Source organism: Hyperolius riggenbachi, chromosome 4 (assembly GCF_040937935.1).
Source record: "Hyperolius riggenbachi isolate aHypRig1 chromosome 4, aHypRig1.pri, whole genome shotgun sequence".
Taxonomy (NCBI): Eukaryota; Metazoa; Chordata; class Amphibia; order Anura; family Hyperoliidae; genus Hyperolius; species Hyperolius riggenbachi.
Window position 1 is genome coordinate 298,649,585 of NC_090649.1, and position 27,572 is coordinate 298,677,156.

Sequence of the window (27,572 nt, forward strand, 5' to 3'; positions counted from 1 at the left end):
GTTTTATTTGTTTTATATATTTCTACTGATTGTGTGTTTAACTGCAGCTATGGATCTGTTTGATGGTGCTAGGAGGAGAGCCATCAATATTGATGAGATTTTTAAAGAGACAGCCCCTGGGTCTGTAGATATAGAGGGTGATTTTAGATCCCTCCATACCACATTAGGACGGGAACAACAAACATGGTGGGATGTTGCAACCCTTAGAAAATACCATAAGGAGGGGATCATTCCCAAAAAATTGAGGTGGGATTTAACACCGGATGATGGGGAGGATACGGAGGAAAACAATGTGGAATGGGAGGAATATTTTAATAAATGTGGTTTGGGTCTGATAGAGGTGTTGATAAAAAGGAAAACTGTTAGGCTTGAAAGATTAGGGGATGAAATAGAATCATTGAAAATTAAATTAGAGCCTCATAAGAGTACGGAACACTATGTAGCGAGGAGTAAAAAAATCCAAGAACAACTGGCTATTAGTGAGAAAAATATTATTGTGGATAAACAAAGAAAATTTGCAAGAGATTTTGATGCCCATAAAAGGAAGATTGCATATAAATGGCAACCAATTGTGGAAAAAAGAATTAAGGATAAAAAAGATAAAATCAGTGCTAATCAAGGTAGTAGTACCGATGCGAGTCAGGCTGCAGCACAGTCGGTGCTGACCCCTATGGTTCCAAAGCCACAGATTTATTCTGGGGGCACTGTCCCGAGACCTACGGGACCAGGTGAGTATAATAGGGGGGCAGCTGGGGGTAGGGGAGGCAATAGGGGGCACCCACAGTGGAATAATAATAGAAGAACAGACCAGCTCCCATATAACCCACCGGTTCAGATGTATAATCGGTTCCAGCCACTGTCAGATAGGGGATATGAACAACCTCCTTTTTTAGCCCCGCGCCCGAGGTTTTGGAAGGAAGATTGGAGGGGAGGAGAATTTGGGGGAGAGCAATATCCAAGCCCAAGAAAAAGAGGTGTAGAAGGGGGTGTAGAGCCAGCAGGAGGGAACAAACGAAGAAAGCAGTGGTAGGAGCTGGGGTATTTAATCTGAGTGGGGTGGAATTGGATAGGAAGGAATTGAAATTATTGGATCATGGCCTAAAATTTGCCCCCAAAAAGCACTTAAACAAATTTGATGCTTTTATTGACATACAGAAGTATACGAGACAACTTAATGTAAAGAAATATTTTCTTCAAAAAGAAGGCCCGAATAATAGGGCTAATAATGTCGGAACTGTAACAAAGTTTAGAAATGCATCCACTTTTAACCCCCCTGACTTGTCAAACCACAATACGGTTGAAATTTTTAAGGATAGAGTACTAAAGGATGTGAGAAAATTAGAAATTGGTAAATATGATAACGTGCAGGACACGGTGGAAGGACTCCTGAAAGAAAAGGGCTTAGTTGTAAGATCTGCGGATAAAGGTGGGGGGGTGGTGGTCTTGAGTAAAGAACAGTATTGTAAAGAACTTGATAAACTGATTTATGATGAACAAACATATGAAAAACTTCCTGGTAACCCAGTTGTGAAGTATAAAAGGGAACTTGCTCTGCTCCTGGATGAGGGCTTAATGGCGGGCCTTCTAGATAAGAGGGAATGTGATTTTTTGGTCCCTTCTGCTCCAAGGGTCCCTGTGCTTTACCAGCTCCCTAAGATCCACAAGAGCCTTGTGGAGCCCCCCGGTAGACCGATTCTGAGTGGGGTGGGCTCACTAACCCATAGATTGGGACAGTATGTAGATAGCTTTCTCCAGCCCCTGGTGGGTGGTCTCCCAAGGGTTCTAATTGATACTAAACATGTTTTACAGATCTTGGACTCTATTTGTGTGGAGGGTGATATCCTACTGGCCACAGCAGATGTTGGTTCGTTATATACCAACATCCCCCATGAGGGGGGGTAGAGGCAGTGAGAACTTTATTGTCCACCAATAGTGGGACCCCTATGGTCCAAATAAATTTTATTGTTGACCTCCTAGATTTTGCCTTGAAGAGGAATTATTTCTGGCACAATGGAGATTATTTCAGACAGGTATATGGATGCGCCATGGGGGCATCGTTTGCCCCCTCTCTGGCAAATCTCTATATGGCCTTATGGGAGGAAGAGGCCATTGCCCTAGGAGGTGAGCGTTTGGTGCTTTGGAAAAGGTATATAGATGACCTCCTCATCTTCTGGAAGGGAGATGAGGAGGGTTTCAAACAGTTCATTGCCTCGGTCAATGGCATAAGGCCCAATATTCAGCTGACGTCTGAGCAAAGTAAGGTGAGTATACACTTTTTGGATCTAGAAATCACTAGAGAAGGTACTGGCTTCAAAACCAAATGTTTCTTTAAGCCGACTGATCGGAACGGCTTTATCGAAACAACGAGTTGCCATCATCCAAATTGGTTACGAGGGGTCCCAAAGGGACAGTTTACCAGGATAAGGAGGAATTGTTCCGACCTTAGGGATTATTTTTCACAAACTGATGTCCTGAAGGATAGATTTAAGGAGAAGGGCTATAATGAGGACTGGTTGGAGGGATTGCAACAAGAAGTAGCAACCACTAATAGGAATGACCTGGTTCACTCTGGAAAGAAGGTAAGTAGGAATACTGCGAACCCTTTTACCTTTTTTTCCAATTTTTCTGCACAGTATAGACAAATGGAGCATATTTTTAAAAAACACTGGGATGTGTTACAGGGAGATCATATCTTGGGGGATGTTCTGCCCCCAAGACCCTCGTTTGTGTACAGAAAAGCCCCTAACTTAAAGAACCAACTGGCCCCCAGTTGTATCTCACCCCCGATACATTCACGTTTTGTTGGTTGGCAATCAGAGGGTTTTTTTCCTTGTAAGGGTTGTAGATGCTGTAGGGAGGCAAATGGAGTTAAATTGAATAGAGTGGTATCTGGAGTAAATGGATGTTCGTTTAAAATAAAGAACTTTATTACCTGTTCAAGTTCCTTTGTGGTCTATATGATTTGGTGTCCCTGCGGCCTACAATACGTGGGCCGCACCACAAGACCACTAAAGGAACGGATAGGGGAACATATAGTTAATATAAAGAAGGGGTTTGAGTCGCATAGCGTCCCATTGCATTTTAAAAAGGAACATCAGTGCAATCCAAAACTGATGTCTTTCTGTGGTATAGATAAGCTGGTTCCAGCCTGGAGAGGATGTAATAAAGTACGTGAGATCTCCAAGAAGGAGACTCGTTGGATATACGATTTAGATTCCCTGACCCCTAATGGCCTTAATGTCGATTTAGACATAAATTGCTTTATTAGTAATACATGAGCGGATTATGACACTTGTACATTGCCTAATAGGTTTACTGAATATTGTCTGCAGGGGGGCGATGTTTGGGTTCAATTGTATGTGTATGGGGAGGGTTATTTGTATGCTGAGATTAGGTATGGTCCTGTATTAGATTAGGAGTCTTCTATATGGGGAGGGTATGGGGAGGGTGGTTCGTACGTTCAGATTAGGTATGGTCCTGTATTAGACTAGGAGTCTTTTTATGTAAGGGTGATAGCTCTGGGAGACGGCCGCCGAAGGTTGTTCGGTTTTATATTAAAGATATTTTTTAGCGTAGCTGTACTCCTTGAATGGAGGTGGAGTAGGGTTTTCTAAATTTTTTATTATTATTTTTATTTCTATTCCTATTCCCTTGCTGATGGGAGAGGGAGGAGCGAGGGTGCGCTTTTAGATGCCAGTCAAACGTACGCCGGCAGCCCCTGATGAGTCATTGTATGACGAAATGCATAGGGCGGAGCTACAGCGTACGTGACTGGTGAGCCGGAGGACGGAACAGGATAGTGTGGCTAACGCGGATCTGAGACGGCGTCTTGCAGAGCGGTTACCCGGGGACCACATCTGTGTTATACGCTAGTTAACCACCTATACTTGTGAGTGCAATACTTTTTACTTATTAAAACATAGTTGGTTTTACACTATATCAGCGCTCTCTAGTTTCAGTGACTGTTGGTTGGAGGATATCAAGCTGAACCTGCTACATGAGTATTAACCCCCTAAGCTGATACACCTACCTCCGGGATACAGGAGGTTGCTAGGGTGAGTGCGGGCACGTGGGGGGGTGTCCTGGCACCTGTGAGTGGGCTGAGGTGACGGAGTTTTAAACACTGGGATGTGGTGTTGGAATTGACAACAGTGTATGCAGATTTACGCTATGTCCTTTCTTTTTATGCTTTTTACATGCACCTGACGTGAAAGTTTCTGGCTGCAAGGAGTAAAGTCTTCAGTACACGGCGGACTCCAGCGCAGGACTTTTTGGACTGGTTTGGGTTTGTCCCATTTTTGAGGTCATTTAACCCCTATGTAGTTCTTCTAACTGTGAGCGCGGACATTTGAAAATAACCCTGTTTATATTGTCTATCACAGCAATAGTGTGTACGCGACCCACGTTATTGTGTGGATGTTCTTATAGTCCTAAGCGCAGTTTTATTTGTTTTATATAATTCTAAAGAAATGACTGCCTCGTTTACAACTGATTTAACTGACTGTTTAATCACAATTTTACTTGCACTAGTTAAAGGACCACCGTCGCGAAAATCTTAAAATTTAAAATATATATAAACACATACAAATAAGAAGTATGTTTCTTCCAGAGTAAAATGAACCATACATTACTTTTCTCCTATTAATGTATGGCTCGTTTTACTCTACACGTTACTCACTTATCTGTATATGTTTACATCTATTTAAAATTAAAAAAAAAAAATTTAAATTAAAAGATTGTCGTAACGGGTCCTTTAAGTTTATTAACAATGACAACACAAATTGGTTGTCCGACAAAAAGTGACACACTAAGCAAATGATAGCTTCATTAAAAATTCACTTAAAGGGGCTTGAAATTCCATGCATGATGAAATATAAAAAATATATATTTATTTGGCATCCTCACAATAAATATACTGTACCTGTAATAACTTTTCCCATGCCTAAAGCCTGGCACCATGATAAATATCTTTCTTTTCTTTATGTTCATCCTGGATGAGCATCCATTTTCAAGAAGGCAAGTAAGGTCACAATGTGACCTAATTTCCACTCGTCTCCCATATACCCTTCAGCGAACTTCACTACTCAGTGCAGTCACAAAATATGCTGTTTGCGGATTGTTGGCCTAACACTGCACTACAAAGACAGCGATGCTAAATGCTTTGTGTGTCAATGTCAGGTGACGGACTATAACAGTGATGCAGTCACACACTACACTCTACTACACAGGAGGTGTGGTGTACTATAAGCTAGCTGCACACCACAACACAAACAACAATAACAAAATCAGTCTTCAAAAGGACTTTTGGAGTCCCTAGTTGGTGACCTGCAAGGAACAGAACACCTATGAAAGCAGCTACACGTCACTGGATAACACAGAACAGTGTCTGCAAGAGCTCCCTGAAGCTGCTTCCCCTACAATAAGCACATTGGAGATGTCAGCATGAGAACTTAGGGGACCCAAAGGACGCTGGGTACGGGGGGCTGGAGGAAGCCCCAGGTAAATTCAGTGTTGCATTTGTTAGGTCTGTACAGTAGAGATGGCCCGAACGGTTCACCAGAGAACTTGTTTGCGCGAACTTAGCTGGTTCGAGTTCGCAGTGAACTGCGAACACTTAGCGAGTTCGACTCGCCCCCTATACTACATCATTGGGCTAAACTTTGACCCTCTACATCACAGTCAGCAGACAAATGGCAGCCAATCAGGCTGCACTCCCTCCTGGAGCCCCCTCCCCCCTTATAAAAGGCAGCAGCGTCGGCAATGTTCTCACTCTGTGTGCTGCTGTATTAGTGAGAGAACGGAGAGACATTGGAGAGATAGGGAAAGCGATAGTTAGGAGTAGTGTTGGGCGAACACCTGGATGTTCGGGTTCGGGCCGAACAGGCCGAACATGGGCCAGATGTTCGGCATGTTCGGCCCGAACGCCGAACTCAATGGAAGTCAATGGGACCCCCGAACATGCCCATTTTGGGGGCCCTATGGGGTCGCAGGCATAAGGGGGGAGCATGCCCCGATCGCGGGGGGGGGGTCGGAAATTCCCCCCACCCCCTCCGCTAGCGCTCCCCCCTCTGCCCGCTTCCCCATAAAAAAAGTTTCAGGCAAGTTAAATAGTACCTGGTGGCTGGCACTGGCAGTGGAGTGAGGAGGAGGAGGAGTCCGAGTAGCAGAGTGACGCGTTGAGGCCGGGCAGCGGGCGGTTCAGCAGTAGTACCCTTGTGGTACTTCGCCCTTTCTCTGACCTCACGTCCTCTGCATACGAGGGTACGCGTCACGCGTACCCTCGTATGCGTCATCACGTAGAGGACGTGAGGTCAGAGAAAGGGCGGAAGTACCACAAGGGTACTACCGCTGAACCGCCCGCTGCCCGGCCTCAACGCGTCACTCTGCTACTCGGACTCCTCCTCCTCCTCACTCCACTGCCAGTGCCAGCCACCAGGTACTATTTAACTTGCCTGAAACATTTTTTATGGGGAAGCGGGCAGAGGGGGGAGCGCTAGCTAGCGGAGGGGGTGGCGGGAATTTCCGACCCCCCCCCCCCCGCGATTGGGGCATGCTCCCCCCTTATGTTTGCGACCCCATAGGGGGGCCGTATTGCGGCATGTTCGGGCGAACAGGGCCCTGTTCGGCGGGCATTGAATAGTTCGGGCGAACCCGAACTAAAAAGGCCGAACACCATCAGGTGTTCGGCCGAACTTGAACATCACCCGAACAGGGTGATGTTCTGCAGAACCCGAACAGTGGCGAACACTGTTCGCCCAACACTAGTTAGGAGGACTGTTAGCTTGCTCCTTGCTGGTATTTGTTGATGAAAAGCACCCCAAAACGGCTTGTTTGAGAGCTAATGTTCTTCTATGTGTTTTGCGTGTGTGCGTGTGTGCCATCGACTCTGCATATACAGCCCTGTCTGTCACAGCTGGCCCATGCTAATTGCTGTATTGTGCCAGGCCCAGCATATTCAGTGCATACCTTTCACTGCCTCTGTGTGACTGCACTTTGTATTATACCACCAGCAGTCAGGTAAAAAAGTGTTCAGTACCTCACCTTTATCAAAATAACAATGTCAATAACAATAATATTTATATAGCGCTTTTCTCCCTGGGGACTCAAAGCGCTGTGACCCTGCATTATGCAGTCTCAAAGGCTAGGGAAAAGAGGTGAGTTTTTAGCCTTTTTTTAAAGCTGTCCAGAGAAGGAGCCTCTCGTACTGATTGTGGAAGTGAGTTCCATAGAGTAGGGGCTGCATAGGAAAAGGCCCGAGCATCAAATGTTAAGTGTATCCTGGGAATAACCAGCTTCATCTTGTTGGCAGAGCGGAGGGTGCGTGGAGGGGCATAAAGTTCCAATAGATCCGCTATGTATTTGGGTCCCATGTGGTGTAGAGCCTTGAATGTCAGCAGGCAGATCTTAAAATTGATTCTCCATTTTACTGGCAACCAGTGAAGAGTTTGCAGTACTGGGGTGATGTGTGAGCTGCGGGGGGCATTGGCTAGGAGTCTGGCTGCAGCATTCTGTACTAGCTGTAAGGGGCGCAGAACCTTATCTGTAGATCCGATTAACAGGGCGTTGCAGTAGTCTAGGCGGGAGGATACAAATGCGTGAACCAGGGCAGGTAGGTCTTCAGCTGGGATAAGGTGTTTGATTTTCGCTATATTTCTTAGATGGAAGAAGGAAGACTTGACGACAGCTGATACCTGCTGTCTGAGTTTTAGATTTCCATCCAGGATCACCCCAAGGTTTCGCACAGAGTCTTTATACTGTACAGTATCTCCCCCAATTGCTAGTTTGAGGTGGTGAGCATTTTGAACTTTATCCATCATGTGTGGACCACCTACCACCAACACCTCTGTTTTGTCAGAGTTCAGCCTCAGCCAGCTGGTGTTCATCCAATTTTGTAAATCCACTAGACACGCATTTATGGATGCTGATGGGTCTTGGGTTCCAGGCTTGAAGGACAGATACAGTTGTGTGTCATCTGCATAACAATGGTATCCTAAACCATAGTTCTGGATTATTTTGCCCAGTGGGAGCATGTAGACTGCAAAGAGTAATGGTGATAGTACAGAACCCTGTGGAACTCCATAGGCAAGTGGCACTGGATTAGAGTAGTGTGTGCCCAGACATACTTGCTGTGTCCTGCCATATAGGAAGGTCTGAAACCAGCTAAGAACAGTACCCCTTAGGCCACAGTAATTCTTCAGTCGCTGGATTAGTATTTCATGATCCACAGTATCAAATGCTGCTGACAAGTCAAGAAGAATCAGAATTGAGCAATCACCCTTGTCCCTTGCAGTAAGTAGATCATTCATTACTCGGACTAATGCTGTTTCAGTGCTGTGCCTTTTCCTGAATCCTGACTGAAAAGTATCAAAGATGTTGTTATCTGTAAGCCTGGCTTCTAGCTGGTTGGCGACTGCTTTCTCGATAACTTTTGATAGGAATGGTAAGTTCGCCACAGGTCTGTAGTTGGTTACAGAATCAGGATCTAAAAATGAATGAGGCATGGATCCCGGAGGGATACTGCCTGCCCAAAAACTAAGTCAATCTCCACACACAGCATCTCTGCCTGCACGCTGTGTGACTGCCTGCCCCAAGACTAAGACGGTCCCCACACAGCATCTCTGCCTGCCGGCCGCTGCTGCCTGCCCCAAGACTAAGTCAGTCCCCACACAGCATCTCTGCCTACAGGCCACTTGACTGCCTTCTCCGCCACCACCAACAGGGTCCAATACTCCAGGTGGATTCCTGAATTGTTATGGCCGCTGCTGCTACCAAACATAATAATAATTTTTCTGGTGCGTGTACCTGCCTAATTTTTCTGGCTGCACTGCAGCTGCAACAACAAAACAAAAGGCATGTACATGTGTCAACTCCCTTTCATGATCGTTACCTTGCCGCGGTGAAGCGGCTTGCGTATAACAATAAAGCAATGACCGGCTATATGAATGTGTTGGGGGGCACACCTGACCCAAGATAATAAGGTCATTGCTTCATTGTGGACAGTTTTTCTGTCATTGAGCTACCTTAGCCTGACCATATGGGCTTGAAAACCGCCATCGCCTGCACTCTTGCCATGGTGCGCACCAGTCCAGCACAGCCATCACTACACAAACAGCTGTTTGCGGTGCGTTACATGGTAAGTTTGGTCTGTCAGTGTGAAGCAGTACACTACTTACACTAACTGCTGATCCATGTATATACCGCAGACGCGGATCTAGAAGGGTGCAGGCATGGCACGTGCCCCAGGCGACCTCCCTCTTCAAACATTGGGGGGGGGGCACAGTGCTGCTGACAGCATTCCTGAGTCTAAGGGAGTAACAATCATCCAGCAGCCTGGCCGTCTCAGTCTTTGTCATATATCTACATTAGAGGCTATTGAGAGGTGAGCTTCGAACTTCTCCCACTCTCCCTAACACAGATCATGTCTCAGTCCCCTGAGATAGTGGCAGATGCTCCCGGTCTGGAGGTTACAGGGTTTTCTATTAATTCTCCTCTCTGACATTCCTCAGCCTTATCTCAGTGTGATATTTACTTACTTTTATCTATGACACTCTCTGCACTTTATCCTGCTGGCATCTCTGTGGCCAGTTTTAACAAAGTCTTTCTTGTACAGTGTACCTCAATAGTTAAAATTCATTATATTTATAGCTTGATATCTATCTACTGATATTTAATAGGTTGTCAGGCTTTTATTATATTATAATCGTCACTGCAAATGTTTCATTGCTTTCATTCATATGAGAGTGGTGGCTACCATATTTATTTCCTTTTAAACAATACCAATTGCATGGAAATCGTGCTGATCTTTCTGGTCACCTGAAACAAACATGCAGCTAATCTCGTCAGATGTGTTATAGACCTTTGATCTGCTTGCTTGTTCAGGGTCTATGGCTAAGGCAGGGAACACACTTGCCTTTTAGTTTTCAGCTCATGTTTTTCTGCATACCAAGGGCTTGATTCACAAAGCGGTGCTAACCTACTTAGCACGTCTAAAGTCTTTAGACGCGCTAACCAGGGTGCTAAGTAGGTTAGCACCGGATTTCTCAATCAGATCGCGCGCTAACTTTGCGCGCGCAAAGTTTTACGCGCGCAAAGTTTTATGCGCGCTAAGTCCCATAGGCTTTAATGGGCACTTCGCGCGGTGCGCCCTGCGCTCTGTGCAGTACGCGCGTAAAGTTTTATGCGCATAAAGTTTTGCGCGCATAAAGTTTTATGCGCGAAAAACTTGTTTAGACGTGCTAAAGGGGTTTTCACAGGCGTGCTAACAGTTAGCACCGCTTTGTGAATCAAGCCCCAAGTGTGTTTCTATGCAGAAAAAAACATGTGTGTTTTTTTCACAACTGCTGATGTAATTGATACAAAAAACTGACAAAATGAGCAGAATTATCATGCAGAATGTCAGTTTTTTTTCTGTGCAAGAAAAACTTTATGTGGGAACTAGCCCTTTGATTACCATGAGTTCTTCTGTGCAGAAAATGCGTATGAAAACAGTCAAGTATGTTCCCTGCCTTAAAGAGAACCTCAAGTGAGTAAAAATATTTAAAATAAACACATGACGTAGCTGCAAATGAAGATTACATACTAACCTCACCATCAGTTCCTCTCAGAAGCTCACCATTTTCTTCTTACAGGGACGATATTTAGTCAGAACTGAAATATACCAGTTGCTGTCAGTTATATATCAGCAGCTGTCAGTTACAACTGAATGTGCAAGGTAATGTCCATGTTTCCCTATGGCTCAAGTGGCGATATTACAGTTTAATAGTGTGTTGACCAGCAAGCTGTTTGGGGGTAATGGCCATTTTTAAAATGGAGGACGGAGAATTCCATTGATCACAGTGGACAAATGGGACGCAGGAGAGGAGAAAGAGATTGAGTACTAGACTACACCGGAGGTAAGTATGACCTGTGCATTGTTATTTTGACTTTTTATTTTCAGTTCAGGTTCTCTTTAAAGTCCAAAGAAAAAATCCCGCTGCACCAGATGGAGGGATATGATAAAAGAAGACCTTTATTTGTAATCCAACATCAAAATTGCAAGGAAAAGCTCACGCGTATCGGAGCAACGGCTCCTTAATCATAGCTTACAAAAGACAAACATTACACGGATTATATAGGTGAAAAAAGACACGCCCATAGGTGTCAACTCAATTCTTAAAGAGACATGATTAAAATGGTGTGAATCAATACAATACACCTAATAATAAAAAACATACACAGTAGATGTCCTTTTAAAACATAGCATCAAACATCGCATGTTGACAAATATGTGCAAATCGAAAGTATATAAGAGAGGGAACAGGACTAAATTAGAGGGAAAAGAGGAGGGGTTTGGAGAGAAAAGGGGGGAGAAAGGGGGGGGGGAGAGGGATTGGCATAGCAAAAGGGGGGGTATCGCATGAACATATACATGTATAAATATATCAATGTGTAAAATGCGTACATGTACACCCACAGTCTATATTGGTCGTTGGAAAATGTTGAAAACTATATGGAGACCTGCCTAACGTGCATCTAGGAGTGAATATGCATCACTTGTTTGTTAAACATTATATATCGTACTTAAATCTAACTTAGAATTCAAACCTAAAGGTGAGCGTGTCCCCAATTTCCAAATCCAATAAGCCTCTCTTTTTAACAGCATCCTGTCTGTGTCCCCACCCCTCACAGAACTCACAATCCTCTCCACACCCTGAAACTTAAAGCTGGACATGTCCCCAGAGTGGACATGTAAGAAATGTTTGGAAACACTAGAGATCTTGGTGATATAGGACTTATCCCTAAGGCACCTACCCGCTCCATTATAATGCTCAGATATTCTTTGTCGCAATGGGCGGGTGGTACAACCAACGTACTGGACTTTACATGTTTGGCACGATATTAGATAAACAACATTACATGTATGGCAATTGATATATTGTTTCATATCGTGCATGGTAGATTTAGAATATGAGACAATTACCCGAGTCTGGTCGTGAACACCACAGTATCTACATGTGTTGTACCCACACCTGTAGGAGCCTTTATATGTTAGCCAAGTTGGGGTTTGTTTAGCTTTACTGCAATATAAACTCGGTGAGAGACTTGCAGCGAGGGTGGGGGCACGTCTTGAGGAGAAACCGCATCCTTCTGTTAATATTCTATGTAATTTTGGGTCCGCGTGCAGGACAGGCAAGTATTTTTTAATAGTATTAACAATTAAATTGTATTCTAAACTATAAGAGGTTACAAAGTTGACCCCTTTATTCCGTTGTCTGTTCCCGCAAGCGGACCTCGGTGTCAAAAGATCCTGTCGTTTTTTATGAAGGGCCAAATCTTTGGCCTTTTGTATCTGATCTCGCTGGTAGCCTCGATTATGGAGTCTCGACTCTACTATTCCCAGCTCCTGTTGGAGCATATCAGGATCAGAACAGTTTCTCGCTGCCCTAACCATTTCACCATATGGGATGGATTTCAGTGTATGGCTAGGATGGCAGCTATTTGCCAACAGTAATGAGTTACCCGCACACGGCTTTCTAAAAGTTCTGGTCTGGATGCTCCTGGATCCCTCCCTGCTGGTCAATGTGAGATCTAAATAATCTATTTCCATTGTATTAGAGACCATAGTAAAGGAGAGGTTCAAACTGTTATTGTTACAGTACCCCAGAAAGCCGGGTAAAGCATCGCTGGGGCCCTTCCATATTAGCAGCAGGTCATCTATATAACGGGCATACCAAAACAAGAAATCAGAAAAAGGATTATCATCTCCAAAGATGCGGAGCTCCTCCCACCACCCCATGTATAAATTCGCCAGGGATGGGGAGAATTTAGCTCCCATAGAAGCTCCGCATCTTTGGAGGTAGTAAACTCCATCAAACATAAAATAATTATGGCTTAAAAGATACTCTACTGCCAATATAAGAAAATCACCCACCGCTGGGGAAAAAGTGCTATATTTTTTAATATGGAAATCTAAGGCTTTTAAGGCCAGATGGTGGGGAATGGAGGAGTATAGTGAGGCGACATCCATTGTCACCCAAATGAAACGGTCATCCCACTCTAGGTTCTCTATACTAGACAATAGATGTGTAGTGTCACGCAAAAACCCAGGGAGACGGCGTACCAAAGGCTGGAGACATGTGTCCACCCACTGTCCCAGGCGTTCACCCAAGGAGCCTATACCCGCAACTATCGGGCGGCCCCTTGGGGGGACGTCCGGTTTATGTACTTTGGGTAAATGATGAAAAATCGGGACAATGGGAGCCTCCACCATAAGGTACCCCCTCTCTCTTTCACTAAAAACTCCCAACGAGACACCCAGGCTTAGTAACTGTCCCAGCTCCTTCTGGAAGCGTTGAGTGGGATCCCCAGGCAAGACCTGATAGGTGTTACTATCCCCCAATTGGCGCAGTGCCTCATCTTTATAGGCCACCGCGTCAAGAACCACTACAGCACCTCCTTTATCAGCATTTCGAATAATTATTGTTTTATTATTTTGGAGGGACTGTAGTGCCTCTCTTTCTGATTTGGTGAGGTCAGAGGGGGCCCTAGATGTTCTTTTATTCTGCATGAGTTCAGCTTCGACCAAATCTTGGAAGGTGTCCACCACCGGTGTCCTGGCCTGAATCGGGTAAAAATGTGGATTGGAGGCGGCCACCGGACCCGGGGCTGTCTCGGAGGCTGGGCCATCACTCATGCTGGACAAATGTTCCAACACGAGGATGGTCGAGACCTCCTGATATGGAGGGATCTGCCCAATCTCCGGAACAGCAAAAGAAGAGGGTCCGGTGGACGCCCCACTACCAACATTCACTTCATCTGATGCTTCTGTTTCAAGGAAATGCTTTCTCACCATCAAATTTCTCACAAATTTATTAATGTCTAGCATAGTGCTAAAAACATCAAAGTGGTAAGACGGTGCAAAGGAAAGACCCCTAGAAAGAAGAGCTGTTTCAGCCTGGGAAAGTTCTACACTTGATAAGTTAATGACATTGGTAGTAGCTATGGAATATTTTGCTCTCTTGCAGTGCTTGCGACCTGCTCTCCTGCTCTTTCTCCTCTTTTGTTCCTGTATTTGCGGTTCCCCCTCTTGGGACGTTGGTAATATGTGGGTTGCCTTGGAGGGGTCTCTTGAATGAAAAAGAGAGGCTTATTGGATTTGGAAATTGGGGACACGCTCACCTTTAGGTTTGAATTCTAGGTTAGATTTAAGTACGATATATAATGTTTAACAAACAAGTGATGCATATTCACTCCTAGATGTACGTTAGGCAGGTCTCCATATAGTTTTCAACATTTTCCAACGACCAATATAGACTGTGGGTGTACATGTACGCATTTTACACATTGATATATTTATACATGTATATGTTCATGCGATACCCCCCCTTTTGCTATGCCAATCCCTCTTCCCCCCCCTTTCTCCCCCCTTTTCTCTCCAAACCCCTCCTCTTTTCCCTCTAATTTAGTCCTGTTGCCTCTCTTATATACTTTCGATTTGCACATATTTGTCAACATGCGATGTTTGATGCTATGTTTTAAAAGGACATCTACTGTGTATGTTTTTTATTATTAGGTGTATTGTATTGATTCACACCATTTTAATCATGTCTCTTTAAGAATTGAGTTGACACCTATGGGCGTGTCTTTTTTCACCTATATAATCCGTGTAATGTTTGTCTTTTGTAAGCTATGATTAAGGAGCCGTTGCTCCGATACGCGTGAGCTTTTCCTTGCAATTTTGATGTTGGATTACAAATAAAGGTCTTCTTTTATCATATCCCTCCATCTGGTGCAGCGGGATTTTTTCTTTGGATTTCTGGATGTTTGGCTTGAACTTCCCTGCTCCCATATGTGTCACAGACGTGAGTGTAGCAGCCTGTCTACCAGTTCTCTTTAAAGTACTCGAGGCAGAGGATCAAGGATAGCCTAATTTATTTCATAGTGACTGTTGCATTCTGGTATTTGTGTGTGCGCATGTGGTTTTTTTTTTTTTGCATGATGGGGTTAGCCTGTCCAAAAAGGTTAGACAGGATGCTGTTGATTGTAGGTGTGTGTGTGTGTGTCTGTGTGTGTGCGTGGGGGTAAGGGGGGCGCAATTTTAGTATTTGCCATGGGCGCTGTCTTACCTAGATATGCCACAGTACACACGCAAGATGTTTTCAAGCACTTTAGACCTCCAATTTAGCAATGCAATGTGATTTCTGCCTTTTTAGGATTATAACCCTGCTGTGTGTCAAATCCATAATTTTCCCCAGGACTTTTGGCATGTATTCCCCTCTGCCATGCCCCCTCCAGGTGTTAGATCCCTTGAAACATCTTTTCCATCACTTTTGTGGCCAGAAACAGTGTTTGTAGTTTTTCATGTTCGCCTGCCCATTGAAGTCTATGATGGTTCGAAAACTTTTTCGGAAGTTCGAGTTTGAGGTTCCTTTAACCACTTGCCGACCGCACGCTTATACCGTGCGTCGGCAAAGTGGCAGCTGCAGGACCAGCGACGCAGTACTGCGTCGCCAGCTGCAGGCTGATTAATCAGGAAGCAGCCGCTCGTGCGAGCGGCTGCTTCCTGTCAATTCACGGCGGGGGGCTCCGTGAATAGCCTGCGGGCCGCCGATGGCGGCTCGCAGGCTAAATGTAAACACAAGCGGAAATAATCCGCTTTGTTTACATTTGTACGGCGCTGCTGCGTAGCAGCGCCGTAAGGCAGATCGGCGATCCCCGGCCAATCAGCGGCCGGGGATCGCCGCCATGTGACAGAAGACAGCCTGTCACTGGCTGCACAGGACGGATAGCGTCCTGTGCAGCCCAGATCTCCCGGGGGAGCAGGTAGGAGAGGGAGGGGGGAGAATGTCGCCGCGGGGGGGGCTTTGAGGTGCCCCCCCCCGCAACATGCCTGCAGGTAGGAGCGATCAGACCCCCCCTGCACATCATCCCCCTAGTGGGGAAAAAAGGGGGGCGATCTGATCGCTCTGTGTGGCCGCGGATCTGTGCTGGGGGCTGCAGAGCCCACCCAGCACAGATCCAAACAAACAGCGCTGGTCCTTAAGGGGGGGTAAAGGGTGGGTCCTCAAGTGGTTAAAGTGGATCCGAGGTGAAGTTTTGATCTTTTCATAAAATGTGCCCCTTGCATAAACTTTATAGGGCAATCTTCTTCCAAAATGCTTAATTTTTTTTAAAAGAACTTTATTTTTTATTAATCTAATGAAGCCCCCACCCCCTCAGCTCTCCAGCGCCTCGGCGCTCTGAATCAAATGCCACAAATGCTTATGGGAGCTCGGATTGGGGAGGAGGAGGCTTTTGCTCGAGGAGGAGGAGTAGGCGTTGTCAGTCAGGGAGCAGCTTAACTCACGCGATGCTTGTGTGAGCAGCACCATAAGGACGCACTTCTGTTCTCAGCAGCTCCAGCCTTTCCTCTAGTGACAGTTATCACTCTTCTGCAGTCTCCCAGCGTCACACAGTAATTGGCCAGTGTGGCATGTGTGTGTGACTAGAGCCGAGCTGGGAGCACAACAGCACAGCGGCGTGTGTGTTCAGCAAGTCTGAACAGCGTGACAAATAAGGGAGGAGGAGGGCTGCGGCAGCTACTTTCACTTTCTCACCTTCCTTGTAGCTGCCGCTGGTTTAAAAACAGCAATAAATCAAGGAGAGAGTGTTAAACTTTTTGGGACTGGCTGTAGCAGAGTTTAGAGTGAGTGAAAGCAGAGCTCCCGGAGCAGCTTTCTCGATCCTCCCCTCCCCCGCAATGGTGCTTTCTTTGTGACGGAAACAAATGGAGAAGTCACGCTGCAGGGAGCTGGAGGATCTGATGTCTGGTATTCTCTACTGTAGTTCCTGACTACCTCTTGAACTTTTATTTCTCCCCCAACCCTGGATTCTAAAACCCTGCACTGGCTAACCCTTTCCTCCCTTTCCTCCCTTTCCTAGCAGGCTGCAGTTCTCTGAGCATGCACGAGATTTCAGAGGGAAGGGGGTGGCAAGAGGAGTGGTGATACAGGTGAGGGGTGGAGATACAGAGCAGTTTACCTGTGTAATGATGACAATCACAATATGGCTGTAATGATGACAATCAGAATATGGCTGCTGTCATTGTATCACAGTAATAAATAATTATATTCTATTGAAGCTGTTTGCTGCTAGATTTTCTGTGTAAACGATCTAAACTTTAGATAAGATATATAGACAAGTTACTTGCTGTAGTTATTTTTTCATCTCGGATCCGCTTTAAGGAAAAATAATACAGCCATAGGAGAAAAGTAGCTGGATTACACTGTACTATAGAAATAGATGGTTAGAAATAGAGCTCAGTCTCTGACACCAACACTAACTCAAATGATGTTCACAAAGAGATAAAATATCATATGCTATATGTGGAAAACTAATGAAACTCTACATGGGCATTATTATGAACCACGTGAGTATTTTTTTTAGTAGGCAGCAATAGCTGTCCTTTATGCAATATATGTCCTAGTTGCATATGCTATTAAAAAATCTTCTTCCAAGAAATTTGGAAATGCTTACAATATTAAGTGGGTGTTACATTCATTTTTGGATGGATGGTTCAGTCTTTAATTATTAGTCAATGTAGCTGCCAAAATATGTAATTCTTTTTTTTTTTTTTTGCTTTAGCCTGTATGACTTTGTAGTCACCGTGCTATATGGAATTATTATGCTATGAATAGATGGAAAAATGCTTGAAATTGGAAAGAACTTCTCCTTCTATAGTCTTATAGAGGGAAAAAATTCTGCACTGTGACTGCAAAGTGAATTATTCAACACTGCAATTCTTTTTGGAATGTGACTATAGTTAGACAATTGTGCTAGCTTGAATTACATGGACTAAAGTTTTGACATGCAGTATCCAGAAAGTTTTTAACTCCCTCTTATTTTTGAAATAATTTTTGTTGCACAGTCTACTTGATTAAAGTGAGCCTATTAAGAGAGATTATGATGAAAGGCTCTGGGTAGCATAGAGCCTTCCCGTTCTACCACTGTCCACTAGTAAAGTTCAAAAGGTCAAGCAACTCTTTGAACTACTGCACATGTTTTTCTGAGTAGTTGCAAGGATGAGCAGATCACTACTGCGCATTATGACATGCACCCCTTTACGAAATATTGTATTTACAAAGCACAACCTACTGTTAGCAATCTAGGAGAGAAAGGCAGGCACTCAGAATACTGTGGATGCTTTGAGATGACCAGCTATAGGTGTGGAGTTCCAGCAGAAGCTACGTGCTCAAGACAATAGTAAGCAGAACATTGCAAAAATCTCAAAAAGAAAAAGCATGATGTCTGGCACTGTAGCTTTAATACAAGCAGCAGGTGTACAGCAGAAGTGAATCACATAAAATACACAAAGGCATGTGTCCATGTGAGATGGAGTACTTATCGTGCTCTGCTGGAGTGGGGAGGCAGCTGTGGGCCCCATAGGGTGCACGGCCTTACGACCGTTTCGCAATGGGGTGAGCCTTGCTTCCTCGGAGGCTAACGTGCACCATATAGATTTAGTATACTGAATTATTGTTAATATGAATGTGAAAATTGTATGATAGTGGGTCTCTCCCAATTTATATGGGAATGGTGGCATTGTTATGCACAGTTTTGCACATAATTGGCACTTTGTGGAGAAAAGGGGGGATGTGTGGTTTGTATGGGTATTTTAATTATCACAAGTAAATTAATGACATGTAAATTTGATGTATATGGGCTGGTGCAATAATGAGTCATAATGCCAAGCACTTAGGTCGGGTGATTTATATTGGATAGAAAAGTGTATGTGGCATCGTATAAGTTGGATTTTTTTATTGCACGGTATGATATGATATATTTTAATCATGGTAGATTGCACCTTATTCACTATGCACTTTATGCAATATGTAGAAATCATGTATAGGAACAGTGGTGTATTGCACAGGAATTGCACAGGATCGCGATATGATGGAATTCATAATTCATATTTGTATCTTAATATAATTATTTGCATAAATTATGTATTGTAATGGTAGGGTTTGTGTATGTAGTGTATTGTAAAGGCAGGTTCGGCTCGGGGATCCCGTTGCCTGCTAAGTGGAGGACAAGGGGTGGAATGTTAAGTTGTTGAATATTCAGTAAAAGGTTTTGGACCAATTGCGGGGAAGAGGGAGGAGTTTGGGGGGTTTGTATGGCATCCTAGTGTAGCGTGACTCTAGCCCCTGATGAGTCATTGTGACGAAACGCGTAGGGCGGAGCCTAGAGTCACGCAGGATGCTACCCGGAAGAGAGGATCAGCGGGACAGAACTGAGGGCGTGCAGTGGGATCCGACTGTGGCGGATGCTGCCTAAATCAGATAAGCACAGTATTCTCTGTCATCTTGTACGCAGTTTTTATTGATTCTTAGCGATTAGATCTAATATGCAGTTTTACACTATGGAAGCTTTGTCCTCTATCTGTTGAAGGTTTTCATGTGTATATGCTCGTGCCCAGGATTGGAGGGCTGATATGCGGATACACGGTGAGTGTAACCCACTAGGGGGAAGTGACCCCCATAAGTGTTTCTGTGGGTGGAGGAGCACCGTGTAAGTCCCTAAGTGCACACTCGGTGTTAATTTATCACATACAGTATTGCACTATATATATTTTTTAATATCTAGGGTGATTCATTTTTTTGGGATGTCTGCGACATAAGGAATACTGGATTGGAGCGCTGCTTTTTGGGGGGAATTTATTGGAGTGGAGAATATATGTGGTCTCTGTGAGCAAGCGAACCCCTTAATATTGGAAAAACTGGTGACATTTTTATTTATTTCTGTATCAAGTACTGTGTTGGGGACCGCAACTTTTTAACCCTTGGGTTACTGGAGAATATTTATTAAACTAGAGAAGGCGGATTATGTTAGGTGGAACAGACTTTACATTAGTTGGGTCAATCATATCAGTGGGATTAAAATGAACCAATAATCCCCCGGTCCCCCCCCCCCCAAGCACCACTATTAAAGGGTTCCTCTTGGAACAACACAGGCTTTGGAGTGAAAGTTCCTTTACAGTAGCTTTACTGTGGATTTTTGTAGCACACTATTGCAGGAGCACAGATAGCTAAAACTCTTCAAAGAACAATATCAGTGTAGTCAATGTAATGTACAGTCATGTGAAAAAAATTAGGACACCCTATGAAAGCCTGTGTGTTTTTGTAACATTGTTGTACATATTGTAACAACAATGTGGTTATCAGCGCTCCTCTGTCTGGGAAAAAAAAGGAACTAATCAGAATTAAATTGAGCACAAATGGATCACCACACAATGGGGAGTAACCTCCCTGAAAAAGTATATGTATAGATCTGTGTAGCGCTCAACATAAAAGTTCACATAAAATCATAGAATAGTAGTCCAGGTCGGTGATTTACAGTCCTAGGATAAACAACCAATCCACAACCAATCCACACAGGGTTCTCTTACCGACTCAGGTGGCTGATTGTGTTACAGATCAGCAAAAAAAGGCACATCAGAAAGATCTTTGACCACTTGCATCCATTCGTACCTGGAACTCAGAAAAAATAAAGGCACATAGCGTAATCCAGTTTCTGAACAATGGTATAACTGTCTCATGCACCCTCACACGTGTATAAGTGTTCAAGCCTGGCAGCCCTCCACCAGCAATCTCGTAAAACTGTTATACGCTCACCAGATGGACGTGCTGATCATGCAGAAGACCAGCTCACATCGCTTATCAAGTCCTTGATCGTCCAGACTAATCGTAAAATATGCAGCTCCTTAAAAACTTAAAACAAACGCTGCATAGCGTAATACTGCGTAATATGTTGGTGCTTTATAAATACAATAAATAAATAAATAAATATTTAAAAAGTTTAAAAGCATAACAGTACACTCACATTTAGGAAGAAACAATGCGCATTGTATATAAAATCCTCAGCGTCCTTGGCGCGGAGCCTCTGGCGTGTTGGAGCTGGGAGATACTAGTGCGGAAGCTCTGTGGGACGCTGAGGATTTTATATACAATGCACATTGTTTCTACCTAAATGTGAGTGTACTGATATGCTTTTAAACTTTTTAAATAAAGCAGTATTACACTGTGCAGTGTTTGTTTTAAGTTATTAAGGAGCTGCATATTTTAGGAGGAGTCCGGATGATCAAGGACTTGATAAGCGCTGTGAGCTGATCTTCTGCATGATCAACATGTCCACCTAGTGAGCGTATAACACTGTGGAGTAATGAGATAGAACACGCAAATAAAAAGCACAACTCTTCCTGAGAGGTAAAATATTACTGCTAATATAAACCCCTGTCACCTGGTTAAACAATGTGCAATACAAATAAATCTGCGCACAGCATAAAGTCTGCTGCTGATGTCCAGTTCTCCAGTTCTGCAGCCACTAGGATGAGCTCTGTAGGCAGTAGCATTGTTAGGGAGTCTTGCCCAAGGTGCAGGCTTACTGGCCAGGAAGAGCAGAGATTCAAACCCTGGTCCCTGGGTCAGAGGCAGAGCCCTTAACCAGTACACTATCCAGCCACAATCAATATATGTTTCCAGCTGATCAAACAGAGACTCAGATTAAACAACCTTAACCAAGGACTTGATAAGCGCTGTGAGCTGATCTTCTGCATGATCAGCATGTCCACCTGGTGAGCGTATAACAGTTTTACGAGATTGCTGGTGGAGGGCTGCCAGGCTTGAACACTTATACACGTGTGAGGGTGCATGAGACAGTTATACCATTGTTCAGAAGCTGGATTACACTATGTGCCTTTATTTTTTCTGGGTTCCAGATTCAAATGGATGCAAGTGGTCAAAGATCTTTCTGATGTGCCTTTTTTACTGATCTGTAACACAATCAGCCACCTGAGTCGGTGAGAGTACGCTGTGTGGATTGTTTGTGGATTGGTTGTTTATCCTAGGACTGTATATCACTAATCTGGACTACTATTCTATGATTTTATGTGAACTTTTATGTTGAGCGCTACACAGATCTATACATATTCTTGTACATATGGATATTCTATCTCAATTTTTAACAATACTTGGAGATTCAATATAACTTAAAGAGAACTCGAGGTGGGTTTTACAAATCCTAATTACATTCAGAGGCTGGGCATTCTCTGCATATAATGCCCAGCCATTGTTGCTATATTATCTCCCCCCAGCCCCCCCCCCCCCCCGCGCTCTGCTGTGCCCCCAAAGTAAAACGCCATGCTAGCAACAAACAGCTAGTAGGCTGTTTACATGTATAATGTCACGCTCCGCCGCTCCCCCACCTCCTCTATGTCGCCACTCCCCACTCGTCTACCTTCCCTCCCCGCTGATTGGAGAGCGCTCTCTCTTTTGCATGTTTTTGCCTTTTTTATTGGATTTCGAGAGCTGCCTAGGAAGTATTGCCAGATTGCACCAATAGGGAACTGTCTGCACTCCCAATTTGTATTGAGCTGTCTGAGGGGGACATTTATCAAGAGTGTCTGAGACACAATATTAGTAGGTTTTTAGAAATGCATGCAGAACTGTCTCAGACATCTTAAGAAATCACTAGATAGGCTCGGTGCACACCAAAACCCGCTAGCAGATCCGCAAAATGCTAGCAGATTTTGAAACGCTTTTTCTTATTTTTCTGTAGCGTTTCACCTAGCATTTTGCGGTTTTGGGAAGCGTTTTTGGTGTAGTAGATTCATATATTGTTACAATAAAGCTGTTGAACTGCAGTTTTTCAGAGCGGTTTGCGTTTTCCCTATACTTCACATTGGAGGCAGAAATGCCTCCGCAATCCAAAAAATGCCTCACCCCGGGAGTATGCGTTTCAGCAAAACGCCTCCCGCTCTGGTGTGAACTACCCCATTGAGATACATTGACTCAGCATATCCGCAGCTGCAAGCGGATGCAAAAACGCCAAAAAACCCGCTCGGTGTGCACCAGTCCATAGTGCAGATTCCTTCTTAAACTGTTGTAAAATAGGAGGAATCTCTGAGAAGGAGCACAGCGTGAGGGAAATTGCTGTTGCTGTGGTAACCAATACATCTGATGCATTGATACAGAAAAGAGAAGTTATCATAGCATAAATATATTATTTACAGTAGATTATGCTAGGTTAACTGACAAGATGTAATGTAAATAAGTATATAATATAAATATATTAGAACTGAAACAGAAGATCAATGGCGAGCACCAGGGCCGGGCCGAGGCAGAGGCTGAAGAGGCTCCAGCCTCAGGGCGCAGTGTAGGAGGGGGCGCACAATTCATTCAGCTGTCATTCCAAATTGTGTTTGAAGCACAAAGAAATAAGAAAAGGACATACATAGCAGTGACTGCAAGCCAGATAACTAGAGATTAAGGTGTTGGGGATGTTGGGGGCCCTGGGGCGCCTCTTAGTCTAATAGCAATCAGTGTGTGACGGCTGGGGAGGCAGGGATGGGGGACGCATTTTGCTGTCTCAGCCTTGGGTGCTGAAGGACCTTGTCCCGGCTCTGGCGAGCACTGGAAGGTTTAAGCACATAACAGCTTCACAGGACACTTGGCAGCAAGGGGGAGGAGCACTTCACAAATCATGTCTAGTCTACACTGCATAAGCTATGTAGAAGTACTAATAAGCACTACTTAATCTGCGGCAGTTTAGGAATGGATTTGCACTTTTCTTAACTGTACTGCAGTTCTAGAAAAAAGTTGCCGCTATTAAGTAAAATTTAGGAATGTCCTGATTATCATGCAGAACTTTTCCTCCTGATAGTTTAAGATAAAAAAAAATGTTGGCAATGCTTTGATAAATCTGGCCCCGAGGTCTTCAAAAATGAAAACAGATTATAAGTCTGGTATCTATTGTTAGTAGATGCAATGATGGTCTAAGTAGAAAACATGTAGTAATTTTGCTGCTATTCCCTTTATTCCACTGTATAGTTTTCTAGCTTGTAGATTGTTTATCCAGTTCTGTTACTGGATCGGAGTACATGCTATCTACTGCACACCATTCTTCAACAGCTCAAGCAAGCAGTGGCCTAAAAGCTAACAAACACAACACTAACTTCTAGGACCTAAGAGGCACCCAGTGCATGTGGTACAGAAGTTGGGGTCACGTACTCAAGAGTTTTACAGAGATAATTAAGATTTGATAATAGTTAGGAAAGATGGTGTTCATTAGCACATATTCCTGTAAGAAGAGTGATGGGTATTGGTAAAAGATTAGAATTTGTTTTAGGCATTGGTTACTTTTTTGGCATATCTCTGTGATGTGTGAGTAAGGGCAGGGTTTCTCTTAACTGAGCACCTCTTGTATTTCTTGCTTTTGCTTATATAATTGGACATTAGCTGGGCTGCCATTGAGTTTAGAAAAGCTCTTCTAAGCTTTATGTGTTTTATTTTGTTATAAAAAATATAAAATTACAATTTGAGTCTTTAGCAATTTTTCATAAAGGGGCCTCTAAACATTAAAAGAAAAACAAACAAACAAATGCTATTTGTTCTAATGATATTTAATAGTACGGCATAGAAAAGGACTGCTGTGTCTTGTATCGGGACCATTTTAGTGTTTGAAAATATCCTCAGAAACCGAGGTAAACATCCAAGTATTGTTTTATTTCCCATTAGATCATTTTCACACATGACCCGAGAGCACAAGCATATGAGGGACCATGTACTTGGAGCAATGATTTACTGTGCAATAATAGCACTGCGTTCTCAAAATTGCTCCTGCAGGTTTTCAGATAAAATGCTGGTTGTTCTGTCTAGCAATAAAGGAAATTAAAAAATAACATAAAATAAAGGCCATGTCTCAAGGCATGAATGTGTGTTTGCAAAACTGTTCCTTTATCTCCAGCGTTTGTATTATTTAGTATGTCTAAACAAGAAATGTGGAGAAAAAGCATGTTTCATACAACCAAAAGAAACATTACATTAATGCTACTTCAATTTGTATCAAATGTCACAATTTTCCCAGTGCTGGCAGTGATAATAACAGATAACAATACCATGGCGGAACATAATAGATTTTCTGAGAAAGCATTTTCTCACCAAATGAATGTGTCCTTTCAATGCCCAGGATATATTTTTACTGTTTGTACCTTTTTTTTTTTTTTTAAATCGTGGTTATTTCAACATTTTTTTCCTGATTTGCCCTCTCATTTAAGTATATATGTCATGAGTGGGCAATGACTATCTATTTGTAATAATCAGATTGCGAAATTAAAGTACCTCTGTCAACAGGTCAAGGTACTTGAACTAGTAAAACCTGAAACACTATGGCCTCAATTCACTAAGCTTTATCAAACACTTTATCAAACGTTTGATAATTTACCTCATGGGTAAAATCTAATTTTGAATTCACTTAGGTGTTATATATTTATTGAATGTTATAGCGATAAAACGTTCAATAAATCTATAACACCATAGTGAATTCAAAATTAGATTTTACCCATGAGGTAAATTATCAAACGTTTGATAAAGTATTTGATAAAGCTTAGTGAATTGAGGCCATAGGGTTCAACAGACTCCATGTCCAATGCAACAGAAGTGAACATCTGACGCCTCTTACACACGACATGCGATTCAAATTTGCAATTTTGATACGATTTTTAATCAGTACTGCATGCTGTGTTTTTTCTGCGTTTTTTTTTATTTCGATAGTATCCAGGGAAAATCAGAATCACAAATCAGATTTGCAGTGTGCAGGGGGCCTTAAGGTTGTTTAATCTGAGTCTCTGTTTGATCAGTTGGAAACATATATTGACTGTGGCTGGATAGTGTACCGGTTAAGGGCTCTGCCTCTGACACATGGACCAGGGTTTGAATCTCTGCTCTTCCTGGCCAGTAAGCCTGCACCTTGGGCAAGACTCCCTAACAATGCTACTGCCTACAGAGCTCATCCTAGTGGCTGCAGAACTGGAGAACTGGACATCAGCAGCAGACTTTATGCTGTGCACAGATTTATTTGTATTGCACATTGTTTAACCACTTGATGACCCACCCTTTACCCCCCCTTAAGGACCAGCGCTGTTTTTACTGATCTGTGCTGGGTGGGCTCTGCAGCCCCCAGCACAGATCAGGTAGCAGGCAGAGAGATCAGATTGCCCCCCTTTTTTCCCCCCTATGGGGATGATGTGCTGGGGGGGTCTGATCTCTTCTGCCTGCTGGGTGATGCGGGGGGGGGCACCTCAAAGCCCCCCTCCGCGGCGAAATTCCCCCCTCCCTCTCCTACCTGCTGCCCCCCCGGCGATCGAGGCTGCACAGGACGCTATCCGTCCTGTGCAGCCAGTGACAGGACGTCCCCTGTCACATGGAGGCGATCCCCGGCCGCTGATTGGCCGGGGATCGCCGATCTGCCTTACGGCGCTGCTGCGCAGCAGCGCCGTACAAATGTAAACAAAGCGGATTATTTCCGCTTGTGTTTACATTTAGCCTGCGAGCCGCCATCGGCGGCCCGCAGGCTATTCACGGAGCCCCCCCCCCGCCTCGCGCGAGCGGCTGCTTCCTGATTAATTAGCCTGCAGCTGGCGACGCAGTACTGCGTCGCTGGTCCTGCAGCTGCCACTTTGCCGACGCACGGTATAAGCGTGCGGTCGGCAAGTGGTTAACCAGGTGACAGGGGTTTATATTAGCAGTAATATTTTACCTCTCAGGAAGAGTTGTGCTTTTTATTTGCATGTTCTATCTCATTACTCCACAGTGTTGTGGCATGGAGAAAGTGTCTCATCTAACACCTTAGCTCATTAATAAGACACTCATTAAATGTCAGACATCAACTGTGCACTCAAAGGAATATGAAATATATTTGAAAGAATGCAAAATGCCTTTTAAATTGTCAATATCATCAAAAGGTACATCAGAGAAAAGCATTTCTTCACAACTCTAAACTCAAGCAACATATTAAATAGCCTTATTAGGGATTTCAATGCAACACTGAGGAAGTGTTTTCTCAGTGTGGTGAAATTAGCTTTGGCGCAATGTGTATGCAGAGTCTGCAGCATTAGCAACAATTCCTGCCTCTTCTTTCCTCTCTGGGAAGATTAGAGTGTTTAATCAGTGTTCTGAGTTCTCTTATATATTAAGGTGACTCTTTAAAAGTAAACAAAGTTTGTGTGCTTAATGGTACTTACCTTAGTGAAAGAGGGGCAGAGTCTTTTGGGTGATAAGGCGCTGATCGCAAAGCAATAGAACAGCAAAAATCTATAGGAGTGATTCCACTACAGTGTTGCAATTTGTATTAAATCGCAAATGCGCTTCCTGCAGCAATTTGTGAGTAACTGCACTTGAAGGAATGTTGCAAGATCACAGATTCCATCAAAGTTGCTTGGAAAATGTCTTATTACAATATGAACAAAACAAAATCATTTAGCGATTGCTAGTGGGGCCTGGCCCTGAAATCAAAAATGCTGGTTGGTCAAAGCTTGATGACCAGTCAGAACTACTGAATTTCTGTATGGGGTTGCTAAGCCAATGTTGTGGTCCTATTGATAAGATTAGATTAGCAAGAGCTTAAAAAAAAATCACAAGCACTTGGAAAAGTGTTGCTAGTGGATCCCAGGCCTCACTGTGATTGGCTTGGAGTCATCACAGGGTCTGGAGCCAATGAAATCAGTGTAAAGAGCTTAGTTGTCATTAGGACAACTGAGCAAGCAGACTGAAGTGGTGCCC

At 43.8% G+C, this 27,572-nt stretch overlaps 1 protein-coding gene across 12 annotated transcripts in view; it reads left to right on the top strand.

The window, feature by feature from the left end:
* LAMA2 (laminin subunit alpha 2) overlaps positions 1-27,572 on the top strand; it is a 1,150,433-nt gene that overhangs the window by 957,573 nt on the left and 165,288 nt on the right. The window lies entirely within an intron of this gene.